Source organism: Balaenoptera borealis (assembly GCF_965194805.1).
Source record: "Balaenoptera borealis genome assembly, contig: HAP1_SCAFFOLD_419, whole genome shotgun sequence".
Taxonomy (NCBI): Eukaryota; Metazoa; Chordata; class Mammalia; order Artiodactyla; family Balaenopteridae; genus Balaenoptera; species Balaenoptera borealis.
The window spans coordinates 390,367-412,316 of NW_028123777.1; the positions used below are offsets into that span (position 1 = coordinate 390,367).

At 40.0% G+C, this 21,950-nt stretch overlaps 1 protein-coding gene and 1 pseudogene across 7 annotated transcripts in view; both read right to left on the bottom strand.

Moving 5' to 3' along the window:
• Positions 1-21,950, bottom strand: part of LOC309621411 (uncharacterized protein) — a 402,030-nt gene that overhangs the window by 377,890 nt on the left and 2,190 nt on the right. The gene's annotated exons all lie outside the window — the stretch shown is intronic.
• Positions 1-21,950, bottom strand: part of LOC309621413 (mitochondrial import inner membrane translocase subunit Tim8 A pseudogene) — a 65,910-nt pseudogene that overhangs the window by 32,956 nt on the left and 11,004 nt on the right. The window lies entirely within an intron of this gene.

Here is a 21,950-nt window from a genome sequence, read left to right on the forward strand (position 1 = left end):
AACACCCATTTATGATAAAAGCCCTGCAGAAAGTAGGCATAGAGGGAACCTTCCTCAACATAATAAAGGCCATATATGACAAACCCACAGCCAACATTGTCCTCAATGGTGAAAAACTGAAACCATTTCCACTAAGATCAGGAACAAGACAAGGTTGCCCACTCTCACCACTATTATTCAACATAGTTTTGGAAGTGTTAGCCACAGCAATCAGAGAAGACAAAGAAATAAAAGGAATCCAAATCAGAAAAGAAGAAGTAAAGCTGTCACTATTTGCAGATGACATGATACTATACATAGAGAATCCTAAAGATGCTACCAGAAAACTCCTAGAGCTAATCAATGAATTTGGTAAAGTAGCAGGATACAAAATTAATGCACAGAAATCTCTTGCATTTCTATACACTAATGACGAAAAATCTGAAAGTGAAATTAAGAAAACACTCCCGTTTACCATTGCAGCAAAAAGAATAAAATATCTAGGAATAAACCTACCTAAGGAGACAAAAGACCTGTATGCAGAAAATTATAAGACACTGATGAAAGAAATTAAAGATGATACAAATAGATGGAGAGATATACCATGTTCCTGGATTGGAAGAATCAACATTGTGAAAATGACTCTACTACCCAAAGAAATCTACAGATTCAATGCAATCCCTATCAAACTACCACTGGCATTTTTCACAGAACTAGAACCAAAAATTTCACAATTTCTATGGAGACACAAAAGACCCCGAATAGCCAAAGCAATCTTGAGAACGAAAAATGGAGCTGGAGGAATCAGGCTCCCTGACTTCAGACTATATTACAAAGCTACAGGAATCAAGACAGTTTGGTACTGGCACAAAAACAGAAATATAGATCAATGGAACAGGATAGAAAGCCCAGAGATAAACCCACACACATATGGTCACCTTATCTTTGATAAAGGAGGCAAGCATATACAGTGGAGAAAAGACAGCCTCTTCAATAAGTGGTGCTGGGAAAATTGGACAGGTACATGTAAAAGTATGAAATTAGAACACTCCCTGACACCATGCACAAAAATAAACTCAAAATGGATTAAAGACCTAAGTGTAAGGCCAGACACTATCAAACTCTTAGAGGAAAACATAGGCAGAACACTCTATGACATACATCACAGCAAGATTCTTTTTGACCCAGCTCCCAGAGAAATGGAAATAAGAACACAAATAAACAAATGGGACCTAATGAAACTTAAAAGCTTTTGCACAGCAAAGGAAACCATAAACAAGACCAAAAGACAACCCTCAGAATGGGAGAAAATATTTGCAAATGAAGCAACTGACAAAGGATTAATCTCCAAGATTTACAAGCAGCTCATGCAGCTCAATAACAAAAAAACAAACAACCCAATCCAAAAATGGGCAGAAGACCTAAATAGACATTTCTCCAAAGAAGATATACAGATGGCCTACAGACACATGAAAGAATGCTCAACATCATTAATCATTAGAGAAATGCAAATCAAAACTACAATGAGATATCATCTCACACCGGTCAGAATGGCCATCATCAAAAAATCTAGAAACAATAAATGCTGGAGAGGGTGTGGAGGAAAGGGAACACTCTTGCACTGTTGGTGGGAATGTAAATTGATACAGCCACTACGGAGAACAGTATGGAGGTTCCTTAAAAAACTACAAATAGAACTACCATACGACCCAGCAATCCCACTCCTGGGCATATACCCTGAGAAAACCATAGGTCAAAAAGAGTCATGTACCAAAATGTTCATTGCAGCTCTATTTACAATAGCCAGGACATGGAAGCAACCTAAATGTCCATCGACAGATGAATGGATAAAGAAGATGTGGCACATATATACAATGGAATATTACTCAGCCATAAAAAGAAATGAAATGGAGATATTTGTAATGAGGTGGATGGAGTTAGAGTCTGTCATACAGAGTGAAGTAAGTCAGAAAGAGAAAAACAAATACAGTATGCTAACACATATATACGGAATCTAAGGAAAAAAAAAAAAAAAGGCCACGAAGAACCTAGTGGCAAGACGGGAATAAAGACACAGACCTACTAGAGAATGGACTTGAGGATATGGGGAGGGGGTGGGGTGAGATGTGACAGGGTAAGAGAGTGTCATGGACATATATACACTACCAAATGTAAAATAGATAACTAGTGGGAAGCAGCCGCATAGCACAGGGAGATCAGCTCGGTGCTTTGTGACCACCTAGAGGGGTGGGATGGGGAGGGTGGGAGGGAGGGAGATGCAAGAGGGAAGAGAAATGGGAACATATTGTATATGTATAACTGATTCACTTTGTTATAAAGCAGAAGCTAACACACCATTGTAAGGCAATTATACTTCAATAAAGATGTTTAAAAAAAAAAAAGTATCCCTGAGTATTTCATTCTTTTTGATACCAGTGTAACTAGTATTGGTTTCTTAAGTTCATTTTGGGAATTTTCCTTGTGGTACAGGAATATTACTGGTTTTTGTATGTATTTTGGTTCCTGCAACTTTGCTGAACTTGCTTATAAGTTTGAGTAATTTGTGTTTGTGTGTTCCTTAGTGTTTTCTATATAAAATATTGTGTCATTTGCAAAGAGAGATAGTTTTCCTTCTTCTTTCCGATATCATGTCATTTATCTCTTTTTCTTGCCTAGTTGCCCTTGCTAGAACCTCCAGTACTGTGTTGAATAGAAGTGTTAAGAATGAGTATCCTTGTCTTGTTCCTGATTTTAAGGAGAAATCTTTCTGGTCATTAAGCATGATGTTAGCTGTGAGTTTTTTTTATAAATGCCGTTTATCAGGTTGAGGAACTTCTATTCCTGTTTTGTTGAGTGTTTTTATTATGGAAGGGTTTTGGGTTTTGCCATATGCTTTTTCTACGTATAATGAAATGATCCTATGTTTTCTTTATGAAGATGGTGTGTTACGTTGATTGATAATCATATATTGAACCAACTTTGCCTTCCTGGGATAAATTCCTCTTGGTTTTAATGTATAATCCCTCTTCTGTGTTGCTGGATTCAGTTTGCTAGTATTTTGTTGAGGATTTTCCTTCTATATTCATAAGGGGTATTGGTCTGTAGTTTTACTGTATCTTTGCCTTTTTTATCAGGGTAATAATCTCCTTATAGAAAGAATTGGGAAGTAATCCTTCTTCTCATTTTGTTTTGATGATGATGTTGTTTTTTGAGTTTGTGAATGGTTGTTGTTAATTCTACTTTAAATGTTTTTTAGAATTCACCAGTTTGGGCCTGGGCTTTTCTTTGGGGGGTGTTTTCTGATTACTGACTCAGCCTCTGTCCTTATTATAGGTTTGTTCAGATTTTCTATTTTTGCTTGAGTCAGTTTTGCTAGGTTGTTTTTCTAGGAATTTGTCTATTTCATCTGGGTTACCTAATTTGTTGACATGTGATTGTTCATAATATTCCCTTATGATCCTTTTTAATTTCTGTGTGATTGGTAGTAACATCCCCTGGTTCATTCTTAATGTAAATGATTTGAGTTTTCCCCTTTTTGCTTTTGGTGAATTCTAGCTAAAGATTTGTCCATTTTTGTTGACCTTTTCCAAGAACCAACTTTTGATTTCTTTGATTTTTCTCTTTTTTTGATTCTCTGATTCATTTATTTTCATTCTAATCTATATAATTTCCTTCATTTTGCCTGCTTTGGGTTTTATTTGGTCTTCTTTTTCTGGTTTCTTAAGGTTGAAGGTGAGGTTATAGTTTCGAAATCTTTCTTCTTTTAATATGGACATTTACAGATACAAATATCTGTAAGCTCTGCCTTCACTGCATCCCAAAGGTTTTGGGATGTTTTGCTTTCGTTTTCATTCATCTCAAAGTATTTTCTAATTGCCCTTGTGATTTCTTCTTTGAACATTGGTAGTTAAGAGTGTGTCATTTAATTTCTCTATATTTTTGAATTTCCCAAATTTCCTTATTGATTTCTAGTTTCATTCCATTGTGGTCAGAAAACATACTTTGTATAGTTTGTAAATATATTGTGACTTGTTTTATGGCCTAGCACATGGTCTCTCCTGGAGAACATTATTATGTTCCCTCAGAAGAATGTGTATTCTGCTTCTGTTGGTTGGAGTATTATGTATATGTCTTTAGGTCTAGTTGGATTATAGTGTTGTTCAAGCCTTCTATTTCCTTATTGGTCTGTCGAGTTTTTCTATCCATTTTGAAAGTGTACTATTGCAGTCTCCAGCTATTACTATTGAATTGTCTATGTCTCCCTTCATTTCTGTCAGTTTTTTTCCTTTGGTACCTGTCCTTGGTTTTCCAACACATGGCAGACATTCATTAATTTTTGGATGAAGTGTGTTAATTTGTCAACTACCTTTTAGTCTCCCTGTATTGTCCTAGCTTATCTTGGATCCATTTCATTAAGTCCATGTTCTTTTTAAATTTTCTCTAGAGTGAGAGTACAAATTCTTTATTGACTAAAATGGGTAAACCTTCTGGCAAAATAAATTCTTTCTCTTTCCCTTCTTTTTTTCCTTCCTTTCTTCCACTTGTTTCTTTATACATTTATTTATTTTATTTATTTATTTTTGGCTGCATTGGGCCTTCATTGCTGCGCCCAGGCTTTCTCTAGTTGTGGTGAGCGAGGGCTACTCTTCATTGTGGTGCGGGAGCTTCTCATTGCCGTGGCTCCTCTTGTTGTGGCGCACGGGCTCTAGGCACACAGGCTTCAGTAGTTGTGGCGCGTGAGCTCAGTAGTTGTGGCTCGCAGGCTCTAGAGCACAGGCTCAGTAATTCTGGCACCCTGGCTTTCTTGCTCCGCGGCATATGGGACCTTCCCAGACCAGGGCTCGAACCCGTGTCCCCTGCATTGGTAGGCGGATTCTTAACCACTGCGCCACCAGAGAAGCCCCCTTTCTTCCACTTTAATGCTATAGAATATTTTCATAAATCCTTCTCTTTTGTTTTCAGATGACCTTTGTCTCAAAACAGTTCTGTGGAAGCCATTTATTTGATCACAACCATTTATTTGATCACATTTGATGACCTTATTACCTATTTACAAGATACTGCTTGAGTCCCCTTCCTAGGACATGAACTTGAAGGCTCATTGTGTATGGCTTGTATTTCTTTTGCCCCTCAGAGTTTGGGAAAGGCAGAAAGATAGTAATTGATTCTAGGACTCTGGACAGCTACAGTAGGTGACATTTTTCTCTGCCATTGTTTTGAAACTCATAAATTGATGGCCACCTTATCAAGTGTGGAGGTGAGGAAAGTATCTTGTTCTATAGGACATGCCCTTGGGGTTTTGCTATTACACTACTGTAAAGTCACCTGGCAGCTGCTTTCATAGCATTGTCGTGTGGGCAGTGATATGGCTGAGGCCTTATTTTTTTCTAGCAAATCTTAGTAATAAAACTAAGACATTTAGACTTAAAAGGTTATTTCCCATCCCTTTTTCTGACTTCTTCCTGGCCAGAGTAGGCATACAGTGAACCATTCTGGCAAGGACATAAGGAGCTATTTTTTCACAGGGAACGTGTCTCCAATTGGGACATTTATCTTTCTCCTGGGCCACTTATTACCTCAGTCCCCTTTCTGAGATACCAGTGGGATATTTTGAATTGTTGACTCACCTTTTACCCTTCTGCTGTATGGTCCTTTGTGTAGGAAGAGCTTTGTGGTGGCTCCTTATATTTATTCCCAGTTGTTTCTTTAGACATTATTTCTGGGATTTTGTGGTGTGAGTTGAGTCTGTTCCCTAGATTCTGAATATTTTTTTACTTTTTTAATAAATTTGTTTATTTATGTAGTTAGTTATTTTGGCTGCGTTTGGGGCTTTGTGCACGGGCTTTCTCTGGTTGTGGCGAGTGGGGGTTACTCTTCGTTGTGGTGCGCAGGCTTCTCATTGTGGTGGCTTCTCTTGTTGTGGAGCACGGACTCTAGGCATGTGGGCTTCAGTAGTTGTGGCACATGGGCTCAGTAGCTGTGGCACACGGGCTTAGTTGCTCCACGGCATGTGGGATCTTCCCTGACCAGGGCTCGAACCCATGTCCCCTGCCTTGGCAGGCGGATTCTCAACCGCTGTGCCACCAGAGAAGCCCTATTTTTTTACTTTTTGATGTTTTTTGTTTGTGTCTTTCAGTTATGAAAGAAAAGGTTCATTAAGGTCTCTGTGCTGTCATATTTTCTAAAATCCATTATCTGTTTTCTCAGTTTTGTTTTCGCTCTCTCTTTTATATTCCATTTCTTCCTTTTCTGTAGGCTCCTTCCTCTCAGCTAGAACCATGCTTATGTCTCTCCTTATCATAGACTGGGGAGTGGAGGGCTTGCCTGTGGTTGATGCTTCTACCACTTTACATCTCTCTCTTCTCTTTATTACTAAATACTTTGGTCAAAAAAGATATTTTATTACTTTTGAGTATAAAAGTAAAAAGGTAACTAAATATAAAGAGTTTAGATAATATATAAAATATAAAGACCTTGGAAATCACCCATAATTCTCACCATCCTGAAATAGTCGTGATTAACATTACAGATAAGCTTCCAGGTTTATATTTTATGATTCACATACCTACTGCCTATCTTGGATCTATTTTATTAGGTCTGCAATCTAATGAAGCTAAATATCAAATGAAGAACTCCATGAGAGCATAAAATGAGAGCTTTATTAATGTTTAATTAAATGTTTACCAGTGTTTCTTACACTTTTATAAAACAGGCCGATTTCATACCAGTCTTCAAAATCATGTTCATATATGGAGAGAAACAACAGTCCAAAAAAATGAAATCATACTATGTATATGTATGAATACATATGTATGAATACATACTATGTATATGTATGAATACAATATATGTATTGTTTTGAAGCTCTGCACTTAGTATATCATAGACATCTTTCTATGCAGTAAATAAAGATTTATGTAGTCATTGTTAATAGCTTTATGGGTTCCATTGTATAAATATAATATTTAGTTAGTTCCTAATGACAGATATTTAAGTTTTTTTGGAATTTTTCTTTATCATAATCTGCACTTCGATGGGTAGTCTTGTTACATCTTTCTGAATTTTTCAATTTCCTTGAGAAACATTTCTAAACATGGAATTTCTGGGTTACCAAGTAGGCACATTAAAAATGTTTAAGCCACACTACTAAATTGTCCTTCTGAAATGTTGATTCAATTATTTGTTCACCAGTAATGTGCAATAATATTTTGGTCAATACCTGCCAACAGCATCCTTGTTAATACTTGCCACATTGGCCAGAAATATGGTATCTATCCTGATCCACGTTTCTTTAATCACATGGAGTTTTTAGTTTCTTTTGTGTGTTGATCGACCGTATTTCTTCTTTTTGGAACTGCCTATCTTATCTTTAACCCAGGTTTCCTTAGATATGCTAATGCTTTTTTCCCCCTGAACATGTGTACCCAGGACATGTACATTTGAGGGGTTAAGAGTGAATATAAGGGAATAAGTGCAACTGCCTGCTTGTTCTTCCCTTCTTCCTTTGATTACACCTACTCTTTCTTTGACTCATTCTTTCTGTGCCTCTCTCTGCTGTGTCTATGCAGGCTGTCCCCAGGCTCTATAGTTCATGCTTTTCTCTTATTACAGTGTCTTTGCACCCTGTCTGCTTCTGTGTTCTTTCTCTCTGCCTCTGTGCACCCGCATTCTGTGCACTTGTGCTCTCCTCCACCCCACCCCATGCTGTCTCTTGTCTCACTGTCTCTGCTGTGTAGCTCTCTTGTTCTTCTGCTTACTCCTTTTCTCCTCTCCTTCTCTCATGTTCTTGCTGTGTTTGTCTCTGTGCTCTTTCTCTCTCTCCTTCTTGTTTTTTCTTTCTTTCCCCCTCCCTTTCCCATCTTTTTCTCTCAATGTCTGGGTGTATACTGGGATCAAAGAAAAGGGATAGTTTACTACTGTCAGTACAAAAGAAGCCATATTTAACAGTTTTTGTTTACAGAGAAAAAGCTGAAGATGAATAATTTCTCTGTATTTTTGACCTCTCATTATTTCCAGTTGCCCACGTTTTCAGCAGTGGGGCAAATGAACAACACAAACTAACTACCAAACAAAGAGACCTCCATGAGAGAATAAAATGAGAGCTTTAGTAATATTTAATTAAATGTTTACCAGTGTTTCTTACATTTTTATAAAACAGGCTAATTTCGTATCACTCTTCACAATCACACATATATGGAGAGAAACAACAGTCCAAAGCAGTATCTTGGAACCCAAGGATACATTTCATTATATGCTAAGAGGTAAAAAGCAAGATATAATATTTACATGTATTTATACGACTGGATCAAAATTAAATATTAGCAGATTATTTTAAGATTATGGGATTATACTTTTTTTAAAAAAAATTTTTCATGTTTTTTTTTAAACAAGAAGCACATCTTTTCTACTATGAAACCATAAAAATTTCTTTGTGACATTAATTAAAAAGTGACCTCAGCCAGACTGATCAAACATAAAACGTTAGTTATGAGCTGGAAGAGAGAATTCTCAAGCTTTTCATTGTGTTCTAGTTTCTGCCTAAAGTACCTGTTTGAACCTCCAATCTAGTCATAACAAATCCTTCTAGAAGCAGAGCGAAAGCATAGAATTAGTACGCAGTTTCTATGCCAAGATAAAGTTAAAAAAATTTTTTTAACTTCAGCTGCCAAGAGTTGAGTTAAGTATACTCCTAGGTTCATGGCCTCTCTTTTTAAAATTTCATTCCCATATCCCATCCTCATTCCTGTCCTCCCGTCGGAACTGGCCTTGTTATGTAAATATCTTTTGGCTTACAAGAGTTCTTACAAAATATGTATTCTGTGTTGTCATGTATTTTCAATGTATATAAAAGGTATGTCATTACTTTTGTTATTTTCACTAAGCTTGTATTTTTAAGATTCATCACATTGCTATACACACGTCTAATTCAGGTTTCTGATCACTGCATAGTACTCCATGGAGTGCATCTACCAATCTACCTATGCACTTGCCCTGTAATGGACACCCAGGTCGCCGTCAATTCCCAACAAGGCAAAACACCAGCAGTGCACATCCTTGTCCATATTGCCTTATGGACCTTGTGAGACTACCTTTGTTGCACAGACCCAGAAGTGGAAATCTTGGATCATAAGCTATATGTATACTTAATTTTCTACATTAGTACCAAATTAATTTCCAGTCTATATTCCTACCTGCAATGCATGAAAATTCCTATACTTCCACCTTTCTGCCAATAATTTATAGTTTTTCCGGATTAGAAATACAAGTTTCTATACCATGGAAAGGTAGCGTTTTGGGGTCATTTCTAATTAAATGTTACTTGTCTTGAGAATCTACCCTATCTCCACTCTGTAATTTCCAAGGGAAGAAAGAGTCTTTCAGAGACTTCCAAAATTACTGCTGTGCTTTCAACCAGAGTGCATTCATATGTTCATCCAGACATAATTACAATATACAACGTGACAAAAGTACAAGAATGGGATATTTTCATTGTTTTTATCAGATTTTGACATATAACAGATAAAAGATATGGAAGATTTTAATAGCAATATTAAGAAGTTTGATTTAAAGTATCTATAGAAAACTTTATTCCCAAAACACAGCAGCCACAGTTGTTCCAAATGCCCACGGAATATTTACAAAAATTAACTGTACATTTAGGCAAAATGTTGATAAATCCGCAAAGTAGAACATTTCTAACTAAGCTTATATTCTCTAACCACAGTACAATAAGGTTGGAATTTAACAACTATAACTTTTTCCTTAAATAAACATTTTAAAACAGTCTAAGCTTTTGGGCTACAGGAGAACTAAAAATTGAGATTATAGAATTTTTTTCATTAATGACAGTAAAAGCACATATCCAAAACTTACGGGATGTGACTAAATCTATATTGAGAGGAAAATGTATAGCCTTCAATGATATTTTAGTTCAACAAACTCAACTAGGAAACAATTGAAATAAGCATTCTATAAATCAGTCCCCAGAATTGATCGATATAACCAAGATCTGGTTCTTTCAAAAAAAAAATAGACCAAATCTCTGGTTATTCTGACCATGAGAAAAGGATCAACACTAATAGTATGGAAGGGTATAACCACAGTCAAAGAAGTGTTTTTTTTAAAAAGATTACTGTATGCAACTTTAAGCTGATATATATATTTTTTTTTCCTTTTTTTTTTTTTTTTTAATATGAATGGCTGGATTTTATTTATTTATTTATTTTATTTTTTTGGCTGTGTTGGGTCTTCGTTTCTACGCGAGGGCTTTCTCTAGTTGTGGCAAGCGGGGGCCACTCTTCATCGCGGTGCGCGGGGTTTTCACTGTCGTGGCCTCTCTTGTTGCGGGGCACAGGCTCCAGACGCGCAGGCTCAGTAGTTGTGGCTCACGGGCCTAGTTGCTCCGCGGCATGTGGGATCCTCCCAGACCAGGGCTCGAACCCGTGTCCCCTGCATTGGCAGGCAGATTCTCAACCACTGCGCCACCAGGGAAGCCCTAGGCTGATATATTTTAAAACCGAAATTAGATGGGTGATTTTCTAAGAAAATATAAATTAACAGAGTTGACCAAGAAGTTTTAAATCCTAAGTAGATCATTAATAATAGAAATTTAAAAGACTGTCAGTAATCTGTAGACCTCCCCACCTCTAACTATGTGCCCTCCGGGAATTTTGTACAAATATATGTGCCCACCAAAAGTATGAGAGGATGTGTTTCTTCATTCCTTTGCCAACTATGGGTAGTATCAGTCTTTTTAATATTTGCTAATCTAATGTGTGAAAAAACTCATTGCTTTAAATTGCATTTTTTAAATATTAGGTTTCAGAGATTGCTCTTTACATTTCTTGTTTTGAGAATTAGCTGCTTATATCCTTTGCCCATTTTTCTCTGAAGAATTTTTCTTATTAATTCTTGAGCATTATTGATATTGTATTAATAGTGTAATAGCATTGTTGTGTACTCAACTTCTTTATTTCTTTTTTCCATGCTAAGAAAGATGTCCCCAACCACAAGATTATAAAAAAGTATTCTCCTTTTTTTTTTTTTTTTTTAATACTTATTTAGGGTGGAGGGCAATGCATTTAAACACTTAATCCACATGGAATTTATTTTGTGTGTCTAGATATAATTTTATTGCCAAATGTTTAGCTAATTGTCAGCAGAGATTTTTAAATAAGAAAGTGATATTCATCAATTAATTTATGAGAAGAAACTAAGCTGGACTCTCATCACTTGGACTTGGTAATTAATAGCCGTGGTTCTTTTGAAATTTCTACCCAAAGCAACTAAAATACTATGCAAACACCTTATCAAAATGGAGAGATTGGAAGAGGAAACTAATTCTGACTGAAATATGAAGGAGTTTTATTGATTAAAGTTGAAGTTAGATCAAAACATCCAAGTGAAACTATCTAAAAACATAGCTACGTATGACCTCATGAGTATGTCATGAGTGGAATAAAGATTTTAGAGCCATCCATGTAAAAAAGGTGATCATAATCCTCACAAATACTAAAGCTAAGAGGAAAGATTTCAGAGAATGCAGAGAAGCAGAGAGTGAGAGGGTCACTTCCAGACCATAATTTTTCAAACCTGATAGAAAATCCTTTGGGACTTAAGTCATCTAGCTCTACCACCCTCTACAAGATTTTAATGATCATTTGCTAACCTTCCAGTTTTTCCTGTATATTGAGGGCTTTAGCTCTTGATTTTCTTTCTTTTCTACCCCAAACCCAGCCACTATCTGGGAACCTTACCATCCTGTTAGTTTCTTGACCTCGGTTCTAATGACAAGTACTTCCATTACATTTTAACTCTACAGTCTCATGGCCTGGAATTTTGGCATTATTCAGATTCGTTATGTCTCTGCAATCTTTACTCATTCATGTATGAAAAGAAATTTTCTGAGGACCATTCTGCAGGCGCAATGCATTTTTGATTTGAGGGGGAGGATATATTAGAGTTATCATCTACCATACTTGCAGAAGTAATTGACCAGTTCTGATTTTCTGATGGTGACTACTAGACAGTTATCACCTTAGTTCCTGCTTTTAGAAGTTCTAATCTTGCCTTTCAGAATTAAATCTACGTCAAAATGTTATTTTGGGGGCAGACGAGCTAGTACGTTTTCGTACTGAAACGCCAGTTGCCAGTTTGAACGGTGCATATCTAAAAACTTTTCACAAGAAAAGACTGTCTTTTGGTGCCATCGACTGTATTTCTAATTTTGACTCTGTCTTATCAATGTGTATCTCTGGTCCTAAACTTTAGTGGTTATAAATAAATGAGCATAAACCCATTTTTCTGAAAGAAAAGCATCTTTCAGCAGGCACCTTGCCGGCAGAAGGTCAGCAATAACAATCTTCATACATGAAGAATAGCTGTATAAGGTGATGTAAGAAAATACAGCCTTTTTCCTATATTAGAGATGTTTTCCTAAGTTCAGTTTCCACCTAAAAAGTCATTATTTAATTGAAAAGCTTTTCTTTTTCCCCCCCTGGGTCTCTATGATGGTTTGTCTGATCAATGAACACGGGAATGAATTTCACCTAGATTTTAATTAAACTAAAAAGTACTACAAAAAGCCTGAAACATCTCTGAGATGGTGGCAGTTACTTTTTCCCCAGTTGTAATAAGGCATTAACAGGTGAGTTTACTCTCACAATAATAGAAATTATAACAGAAGAAGCCAGCCAGTGTGTATCTCCTTTCAAGACTCTCTGCAACAGAAAGCTTAAATCATGGTAGCTGATAATGTGAGTTGACTTGTAGTCACTTCAATCTTTATGCGTAAGCCCAGTTGCAGAGAACAGAGTGGGTTGATTCACATCCAGGCGCTAAGGGATGATGAGATCATTAGAGGAAATGCCTGAGACTCTCCCACGGACTAAGGAAAGTGGATTGTTGTGGTTTACCGACGGCATCTGTAAATGAATTCAGCAACAGTTCTATGTTCTATCCCATGGTGGGTCCTCAGCACAAATTGTCACACACAGTGCAGACCTGTGAATTGTGGTTATTGATTGAATCTGTGGAAGTCAAATTAGCGTGACGGCACGGTTCTGACGGTTTGCACTTAGTGCTAGCCGTAGTGTGTGTAGCACTGCACCAAACGTACAATACCCAGCGCCCACATTTTTGTTGGGACTGTCCACTGTTAAATGGAAATGACGCTGTTGGTCACCTTCCATTGTTCTTGTACCCCTGATTCAGTAACAGAAGATGTAAGAACAGAGAGCCCGAGAAGCTTTTTTCTCCAAATAAGGCTTCATAATCGACATGTATTTTAGTTTGCGTACATGAATAAACACATTGTTATAGCTTTCTTGAGATCCTTAACATACCATAAAAGTCACCTATTTAAAGCGTACAGTTAAGTGTGTTTCAGTGTATTCACCGAGCTGTGCAACCGTCACCCCAGTTTAATTTTAAGACATTTTCAACACCTACCATAAACACCCTATGTACATTAGCAGTCACTCATTTCTCCCAATCTCCCACCCCTGCCCCAGCCCCTGCCCCGGCTGTGGTTACTAATCTGCTTTCTGTCTCTATAGATTTCATTATTCTGGACATTTCATGTAAATGGAATCATACAACATGTGATCTTTTGTGACTGGCTTCTTTCACTTAATATTTTCAGAGTTCATCTACACTGTAGCATGTATTCATTCCTTTTTATGGCCAAATCATATTCCACTGTATGAATGCACATATTTCACTTATCTATTCATCAGTTACTGGACATTTGCATTTCTTCCACTGCTTGGCTACTATTAACAAAGCTGCTGTGAACATCCATGTACAAGTTTTTGTGTGGACGTATTTTACATTTCTTTTGGGCATATGCCGATGAATGGATATACTCTGGATAATACAGTTAACTCTATATTTAACCATTTGGGGAACTACCAGACTGTTATGCAAAGTATTGTTACCATTTTGCATTCCTAGCAGCAATGTATGAAGGTTCCCATTTCTCCACATCCTTGAAAACACTTGTTGGCGTCTGTCCTTTTGATTTTCACCATCCTAGAGGGCTAACTAGATACATTTTGTTGAGAAAGAATTTATTTTTAGACTATTTTCTATTTTTAAATGTTTACCGTTTTATAGGCAGGAATGAACTTAATCAGAAAGATTGAAACTAGAAGCAGAAACACACACACCAAGGCTCCTCCCTCATTTAATCAGATGTAAACGTGTGTGCTTTACACCCAGCGGTGCATACCATGTCCTCTGGAAGTGCCAGAGGTTCTCAGACTCGTTCTCGGAAGGGACCGTCAACACTTCCGCTGCCTCTGCTCCACAGGGTGCTCCAGCCTCTGCTTCAACAGCTCCACCACTCACTTGCCGCTCATTGGCAACTTGTTCCATTTGTCTAAGGCTCCAGCTGGCAAAGGTTTTAAAACTTAAAAAGATCCAAAATCTGCCTGTACTAGATTTCCTGGCTCTGCTTCCAGTTCTGCTCTCTGAAGGCACAAAAGAGACCTAATCTTCTACCTCTCAGGTCCCCACTTCCTTCCCTGAAGTATTTTCCCTCAGGTCTTCACTCTTTGAACCGTTTCTCACAGGTCATCCTTTCTACTCCCCTTTCCTAAGTTGACAGCTTCTGGGTCTATTTGTTGACATCCTGTTTTTAAGCATGTCCCTTTGAACTAAGCATGTTGTGCTTCAGATGGTGACAGAGGATTTATCATCTTCCTTTCTGTAAGCTAGAACATTTCTATGGCCTAACATATGTTTTACTCCTATTGAACTCACCAAAGCCATTAAACCTTTATTGCCACACTCTTCCTTGTAAGTTTTTGTTTTGTTTATTCTCATTTCTTAAACTGACAATACATGGTACAAAATTAAAAATATAGAAAGGAGTATTTGATACAGTGTCTTCCCTCTCCCGTTTCCCAGGCACCCATCTTTCCTTTCCAGAGCTACTCAGTGTGACTTGTTCTGGCATATCTTTACAGAGATTTTTAAAACACTTTATAGAAGTTTAATTTACATACCATAAAATACATCCATTTTAAGTATACAATTCAATTATTTTTAGTAAATTTACAGAGCTGTGCAATCATCACCACAATCCAGTTTTAGAACACTTCTGTTACCCAGAAAAGTCCCTTATACCTGTTTGCAATCAATCCACATTCCCAGCCCCAGACAACCTCCAATCTGCCTTTTTCCTTTTCTGCACATTTCATGTAAATAGAATTATATAATATCTAGTCTTTGCATCTAGCTTCTTAGCATGATGTTTTCAAGATTCATCCTTGTTATAGTGTGTACCAGTACTCCTTTTTATTGCTGGTTAGTATTCCATTGTATGGCTCTACCACATTTTGTTTATCCAGTTGCCAGTTGTTGGACATTTGGATTGTTTCATTTTTTTTTTTTTTTTCCGGATAACGTGAATCATGCTGCTATGAACATTTTTGTAAAAGTTTTTCTGTGGACATAGGTTTTCATTTCTTTTGCATATATACGCAGGACTGGAATTGCTGGGTCATATGGTAAGTTTATGTTTAGCTTTTAAGAAAATGCCAAAGTGCAAGCCCCACAAACAGCAAGAAAGTTGAAGAATGAGGTCAGCATTCAAAAATGGGGTCAAATCTACAGCTGGGAAGTGGTGTACAGACAGGTAGAATTTAGATCCTGAGCCTTTAATAAGCACTACCTTCGCTCAGTGCTCTCTGTTTTTAGACTCTATATGAGAACACCTAGGGCTTCCCTGGTGGCGCCGTGGTTAAGAATCCGCCTGCCAAGGCAGGGGACACGGGTTCGAGGCCTGGTCAGGGAAGATCCCAGATGCAGTGGAGCGACTAAGCGCATGTGCCACAGCTACTGAGCCTGCATTCTAGAGCCCGGGAGCCACAACTACTGAAGCCCATGCGCCTAGAGCCCATACTCCGCAACAAGAGAAGCCACTGCGATGAGAAACCCGCACACCGCAACCAAGAGTAGCCCCCGCTAGCCGCAACTAGAGAAAGCCCGTGCACAGCAATGAAGACCCAGTGCAGCCAAAAAAATTAATACATAAAATAAATAAGTTCAAAAAATAAATAAACAAATTAAAAAAAAAAAACAGAACACCTAATGCAGGTGGGAAGGTGGGAGGGACACTGTAAAGGTCATCTATGCTACATGTACAAGAACCCCGAGAGCACACCAATAGGTACCACATTTTTCACTGCTGTAGCCGATCATTCCCCCTGTACTACCACACTGTAGCATTCCCTTCCCTGATCTACTGCTACAGTCTCTTTGGAAGGTGTTTCAGAACTCTTGTTATGAGAGTGCCAGTTGAACTGTCCTCACTTCCTTCATTTATACCAGGATTGAAGACCTTGTGGTCCGAGATCCTGTCCAGAGAGCAAGCAGGCTAAGACTCTGTCTTTGTTGATGTATTTCATCAGAAAGGGCTCTACCCCCTCTCCTAGTTCATGGTGTGAAGTGTTCTTAGCCTCTCAGGAAAGTGGGGAGAATTGGAAAGACTCTACATGAGAATGCTAGGCTTTGTAAAACACTTTAGTTTTTTAAAAATAAGACTCATTTTGTATTGGACTTATAACAATCCTATGAAATACAAAGAAAGCCAAGAATCAGTGACATGAAATGATCACCAGTAAGAACTACAACAGTCACCGCTTATCTCGTAGCACAGGGCATTGTCCATGATCCTTAAGAAGAGTTACTAGAAATGCCTCGCCCATCCTGCCCCTAAACACCAACACAGCAATCATGTACCTTGAACGGTACATGATTGCTGTGTTGGAGTTTAGCGGGAGCATCTCACTTACCAGGGACTGGACTTTTACCTTGATTCCTTTGTAGTGACGGAGACATCCCTGGTGATGAAAAATTCCCTGGGATTGCAACCTCCAAGCCAGACATTTTGTGTGACACAAACTCAAGAACTCCCCAAGTCCTGCAGTAGCAGAAACAGTCACATATTTGAGAGTAACCCAGCATCTGAACTTGGGGACATTTCAGTGACAGCTCCAGTCCAGAGTGCCAGGCGTCTCCTGGCCCTGCCTCCAGCTCCAAGCCAGGGACAAATAGAGAGTAAGCACGTGGATGATATTAAAACCAAGCTTTCAAAGATTCTGGATGCCTAACACATCCCAAAAGAAAACCAAGATCCTCCACTACTCCCTTTAGGAATCCCTGATATTCACCAGCCGCTGGCCTGCACCGATCCCCTCAGCCAAGAGGAGCAGCCTGGTTCTGAAAATGCTGATCTGGGAAAGAACAGCCTGAGTCGTGAGGACCTAGGGACACTCGAAAATGGGATCGAATCCAGCAGTGGTCTTGCAGACATTACTACACTGGCGGAGGATATTCACCTTCCCCAGCTCTTTAGTTCTTTGAAAGATCTTGATCAATCCCAAGGTCCCAACGGGATCAAAGCCAAAGATGCCAGAGCCTTTAAGGTGAATCAGGTGCAGGAAAAGCCAAGTGTCATAAAGGTTCCCTCTGATCAACCCAGGAAGAACAAACAGAAAGCCTCTGAGCCTATCAGTGGCGCTCCCAAGGCCAAAATCCAGCCAAAGAATCCAGAGTGCCTGTTAGGGGGAGAAGTGGTTACATGCCACGCTGCAGTCAGTGACAGGGCTCCTGTGAACACGGCCAAGCACTCTCAAGGCAAACCTCAGAAAGCTGCATCCAGAAAGATCAGCAAAACTAAGAGCCACGGGCAGGAAAAGACCAAAAGGACCAGAGGAAGAAACAAGGCTGAAGAGAACAAGCAGTCAGGGAACAAAGTCAAGGCAGAAGAGAAGCCAACAATTCCCGAGACGAAGCGAAAAAAACACCAAACTGAGCTTTAAAAAGCCTCGAACCTCCCTAGGCATGCGCATGCTGGAGTCTGTGAAGGTTCTTCATGCGCTGGGGAAGAAGGATGATAAGAAAACTGGGCTCTCTTCCTGTCGGCTCTTGGGAAATTCAAGCAACCCCAAAGACCCCCAGCCATCCAGCCATGGCGGCATACCCCACATGAGGGTAAGAGTGCTGAGAAAACTCAAGTCGAAGCCCAGAAACCAGTCAGCAGTGCTGAAACAGAGTGTCTATCCTCATCCCAGTATGAGCGGCCTCCTCCTGGGAAGGTCAAGTTGATACCTCTGCCTTTTTCTGCCTGGGACAAGCCTCAAGCTCGACCCGCTCCTCGGAGGCCACAGTCTCTGGCCTCACATCGGCCTGCTGGGGCTTACCGTGCCCAGCCTGGTTCTACTGACTCAGCTCAACCTGCTGCAGTCAATTCATCCCAGCCAGTTCCTGCCTCTCTGCCAGGTCCCGCCAAACCAGCTCAGCCAACTGTGACCAACCCAACCCAACCGGCTTGGACCAACCATACCCAGCCTCGTGTCCCCTCAGTCTGCTGCTCTTAGGCCTGCACCCTACAAAACTTCATCTGGCGCTTCTCTCCAGCGGGAAGCCTGTTCCCCCTGCTGTGACTAAGCGCCAGTCCCCATCCAAGCTCCAAACCCAACTTCTATGCCAAGACTTCAGCAAGCAACGAGTTCCATGGAGGGAACCCAACGTGCCTGAGCCAGTCATGTCAAAGCCCATCGAACAAGAGCAGAGGCCAGAGCGAGAGGCCATGAAGAGGCGGGCTCAACAACGTGAGAATGCTGCCAGATACACCTCTTCGGGGAAGCTGCAATTTTTCACTGAGAGGGAAAAAGAAATGGAAATTGCTGTCTACTACGGATACGTCAAGTGAGAGCTGCTAGGATTCTTGGTGCCACCTTGGCTACCAGCTGTTCTTCCATACATAGGTAAGATAGGTATAGAACTGAATAAGTAAATGGAATACAATTAATAGATGAGTAATAAACCTTAAGAATTTTGAGATGCTGCTAACTGGGGCGTGAGAAAGGAAGGACTGAAAGTTGGATGGGAGAATGAAGGAAAGGGGTAAAAACTGAGCAAAGAGGAAGGAACTTGGCCCAGGGCTAGGAAGGCCAAAAGAGACGTATGGATTTAGGAAAGGAAGCAGGAGTGAGGATGAAATGGCAGAAGTAAAAAGCAGGGTCAGAGGTCTGGGTTGAAAGAACACAATTGGAGTAGAGTTGAAGGTGACAGAAGATGAGTCTAGGTTTACTAGGAGAAATAGAAAAAGTCTCTCGGGGACGCTGGCCTTAAGTCTCACAACCACCAGATAGGTATTTCAGAAAACAAGAGGTTCAGGACACATCTCTGAAAGGTCTGAGTTGCCTTATTCAGGTGTGACTATAGTGGGGGAATAGGGAAATCTACCAGAGAAGTGGCTAGGGCTCAGAGTTATCCTAGGGGCAGCTGACGACAGGGGCAGAGCCAAGGGAACTGCTGCATCAGGAGGCCCACGAATAGGGCCTGGTATGTAAATCACGATGTACTCAACACCTAAGCACGAGGGGAGCGAATGCGCTCTTCAGTTAACCTTGGCAAAGACAGGCAAGGCCGGTATTCCTGTGCCACTTCACTTACAGAGGTGCAGCAAAGGGCTGAGGTCACATCCCATGTGGAGGTACAAGGACTCAATTTGAGGCCCAAATGCCTCTGAAGTCCTCTGTATTTGCAGATGCCCGTAGGCGGCCAACCTGGCTTTCAGAGCACAGCATCCTGAGGTTACTGGTGGACGAGATCAAACTTCTGCACGCGCCTAAATATTAACTTGAGGGGCTTCCTCCATTGAGCAGGGCACGTGCCGCCTTTTGTAAACATCACCATCTACTGAAACGCATGAGAAAAAATCCGACGGAAGCGTCCACTCTCACGGGTGAGAGTGGTGGGGGCACGCGCACTGGGCAGCAGCTCCAACAGCCACAGGACGCAGGCGCCCAGGGGTTCAGAGGCTCCCTGGGAGGCCTCGTGGGGCAGCTCGAGGGAGTGACGATGGGAGAGAGCGGCAGGGCTGGGCGTGAAAAGGAATGCAGTGGGGAGAAGGGAGAGATGGAGACAGTGGATAGTGACTATGGGAAAATGGGCAATTTTCATTTTCAAAATTATTTTTTTGAGATGTCATTCACATGCCATAAAATTCACCTTCTGAAACTGCAAATTCAGTGTCATTTAGTACATCCACAAGCCTATGCAACCATCACCGGCATCTAACCCATCACGTTTTCATCACCCCAAAAAGAAGCCCCCTTAAGCATCAGCAGGCACTCTTCATCCCCTCTTCCTTCAGCCCTGGCAACCATTAATTTGCTTTCTGTTGCTATGGTTTTGCCTTTTCTGGACATTTCATGAAATAATACAAATGTGACCGCTGTCTCTGGCTTCTTTCACTTAGCATAATGTTTTCAAGTTCGTCCATGTTGTAGCATGTGTTAGTACTTCATTCCTTTTTATGGCTGTATAATATTTCACATATCCACCACATTTAAAAAAATCCATTCATCCACTGATGGGCATTTGGGTTTTTTTCACTAATAATGTCCATTTTTTGAGAGTTTATTCTGTGCCAGGCAGCACCAGGCTGAGTTACTGACCTTACTTCACAGATTAAGAGGCTTGGAGAGTGTGAAGAGTTTGCCCTAGATTAAGAGCTAGCAATTGGGGGAACTGGGGTTTGAACTCAGGCAAACTTCAGAGGTAATAGATTCACATGACAGAACACTAGAAAAGGTACACAAGGGTATTCAATGAAAAGTGACCCTTTTCCCCACGTTCCCCAGCCACACATTTCCCTCCTCAGAGACATCTGCTTTGGCCGTGCTGTGGATCCTTCCAGAGAAATATTTATACCCCAACATTTATGTATCACAACTTATTGACTAATCCGTCCCACTGATTTGAAATGTCACTTTTATGGTATAACAGATTCTTATACGTATATATATATTTTAATGTATTTATTTATTTATTTTTGGCTGCTTTGGGTCTTTGTTGCTGTGCGCAGGCTTTCTCTAGTTGCGGCAAGCGGGCTTCTCATTGCGGTGGCTCCTCGTGTTGCCGAGCACGGGCTCTAGGCGCGTGGGCTTCAGTAGTTGTGGCACACAGGCTCAGTAGTTGTGTCTCACGGGCTTAGCTTCTCCATGGCATGTGGGATCTTCCTGGGCCAGGGATCGAACCCATATCCCCTGCATTGGCAGGAGGATTTTTAACCACTGCACCACCAGGAAAGCCCCTTATACGTATTTATATTTCTCTTTTCAGAGCTGTCCTGACTCTTTCTTGCCTATCTGTTATGTTTGCCATTTCTCTAAAATTCTTTTTATCTTCTTTTTGATTTAAAAAAATTTTTTCCTCTTCTTGTTTGTTTCTCTTAAGGCATTATCCATTATGTTCATTCACTCGTATTATTTTATTTAATTTATTTAATTAATTAACTTATTTATTTTTGGAGGTGTCGGGTATTAGTTGCAGCACGTGGGCTCTTTGTTGCAGTGCGTGGGCTCTTCCTTGCGGCTCGTGGGCTCTCCAGTTGTGGCGCGTGGGCTCCAGAGCACGTGGGCTCAGTAGTTGCGGCGTGCGGGCTTAGTTGCCCTGCAGCATGTGGGATCTCAGTTCCCCAACCAGGGACCGAACCTGCATCCCCTGCACTGCAAGGTGGATTCTTAACCACTGGACAACCAGGGAAGTCCCCACTCTTGTATTATTTTAAATTTAGTCCTCATTTCTGAAACTTTTTTCTTTTATTTTGAATTCTGTCTTGAGTTCTATCATCTTACCTAATTCTGGTTTATGCTGTTCTTTCATCTTTTTTTTATTATGGTAAAATATACATAAAACAAAATTTATTATTTCAACCATTTTCAAGTATACAATTCAGTGACATTAAATACATTCACAATGCTGTGCAACCATCACCACTGTGCAAATTCAAAATAATTATGTCAAAAGATTGAGCAGGACATCAGAAAGATGGAGGCAGCAGCATAGCTTCTGAATCTCTCCAAACCCTTTCATGGAAGAAGATCAACTAAAACCAAACACCCATAGGTGGCATTTATCAGCATTTACCATTTCCAGAACTTTTCCACCAT